Genomic DNA, 2,033 nt, shown 5'->3' on the forward strand with positions numbered 1-2,033 from the left:
CCAGTAATTCGCACCAACATATTTAAAAACATATTAGTCACCTAACATTTCTTTAAATCACATTAATGATGTTTTAATTTTGTATGGATAAATATGTAAATGATCCAAATAATTGGTATATTATGTAAATACAAACAAGTAACTTTTTTGTTATTTTTTTAATTTGATGAATTTTGTTTCTTCTTCTACCTTAGTTATGTTACTTAGATCTTAGAACGAGAAAGATGAAGGGAGGCAAAAACTATTATGACAAGTGTATTGAGAAATTCAAAAAATTTTGATAATAAAATAAAATATATAAAATAATAATAATTTTTTGGTTTAAGTACTTTATTACTTGTTATACTTTACTAATTTTTTTAGTTAAATTTATTAAAATATATTAGGATCAATTAATTTTTATTAAATTCAGAAAGACACAAAATAAAGAGGATAAATTAATTGATCTAAATATATTCTAACAAAATTTTTATAGTCTAAGAGTTTATAATTGTTACGGCCTGGCCCAAGTCTCCTCACGGGCTGGCCCGACCCGAGAGCCACCCGACCCGAACGGTCGGAGGTGGGACGCTCCGCAGCCGACCCGGACACGCGTCCCTGACAGCTCTATTACAGCTGTGAGGAGCACGCCTCGGAGCAAGTGGGCCTGCCCTTATCAGGCCCAACTTTGACACAGTATATAAGGGGAAGGACCTACCCTTCCCCCAAGGTACGTGACATGACTCTATCCCTTTTTCGCCTACAAACTTCATTGACTTGCGCGTCGGAGTGTCTTTACAGGTGACCCCCCCCCACATCCAAAGAGCTCGGGACCTCGCCTGCTCCAACCCGAAGACGTACGACCAGACGACCTCCCCCCTTTTTGTTGATCAGGACATTCACCCGATCGGTCCGGTACCCGACCTACCGAACATTGGCGCCGTCTGTAGGGACGGTCCATGGACTTCGTACTAGTCCAAAGTGGAACAGGCCGCGAGGCCGAGTCCGGAGGGGATGCTGCCGCGACTACTTTCCAGCAGTGCACGAGATCCCCCCAAGACACCCAACACAATCTCGCGAAGGACGCTCCTTCGGGAGAACTAGCGACAACCACGCCAGAATAATGCAAGAACTGTGCCATAGGATGCAAGACCTGAAACGCCGGCTGGCAGACAGGGAACACGACCAGCACACCCCATAACAAAGCCACTCCCGCTCTCACTCTAGGAGCCACTCTAGACGCACGCCCAGCCCCCAGGCCAAATCCGAGAGCGTTGGGGAAAGAGGACGCATGGTGCACGAAATTGTGATCTCCAGGCTCGAACAAATCCTGGTAATGGCTCCAAAGCTTGGTGCTCTGATCTTAATTCATGCTTGTCACAACTTCGATACAAACAACCAGCAAGTGCACTGGGTCGTCCAAGTAATACCTTACGTGAGTAAGGGTCGAATCCCACGGAGATTGTTGGTATGAAGCAAGCTATGGTCACCTTGTAAATCTCAGTCAGGCAGATATAAAGTGATAATGGTGTTTTCGAGTATTATATAATAAAATAGGGATAGAGATACTTATGTAATTCATTGGTAGGAATTTCAGATAAGCGAATGGAGATGCTTTTCGTTCCTCTGAACCTCTGCTTTCCTACTATCTTCATCCAATCAGTCTTACTCCTTTCCATGGCTGGCTTTATGTGATACATCACCACTGTCAATGGCTACTTTCGGTCATCTCACGGGAAAATGATCCAATGCCCTGTCACGGCACGGCTAATCGTCTGGAGGCATCACCCTTGCCAATGGCTTCATCTTATCCTCTCAGTGAATAATATGCTCACGCACCCTGTCACGGCACGACTATTCATCTGTCGGTTCTCGATCATGCTGGAATAGGATTCACCCTCCTTTTGCGTCTGTCACTAACGCCCAGCACTCGCGAGTTTGAAGCTCGTCACAGTCATTCAATCATTGAATCCTACTCGGAATACCACAGACAAGGTTTAGACCTTCCGGATTCTCTTGAATGCCGCCATCATTCTAGCTTACGCCACGAAGAT

The sequence above is a fragment of the Arachis ipaensis genome, chromosome B06, assembly GCF_000816755.2.
Source record: "Arachis ipaensis cultivar K30076 chromosome B06, Araip1.1, whole genome shotgun sequence".
In the NCBI taxonomy this organism is placed as follows: domain Eukaryota; kingdom Viridiplantae; phylum Streptophyta; class Magnoliopsida; order Fabales; family Fabaceae; genus Arachis; species Arachis ipaensis.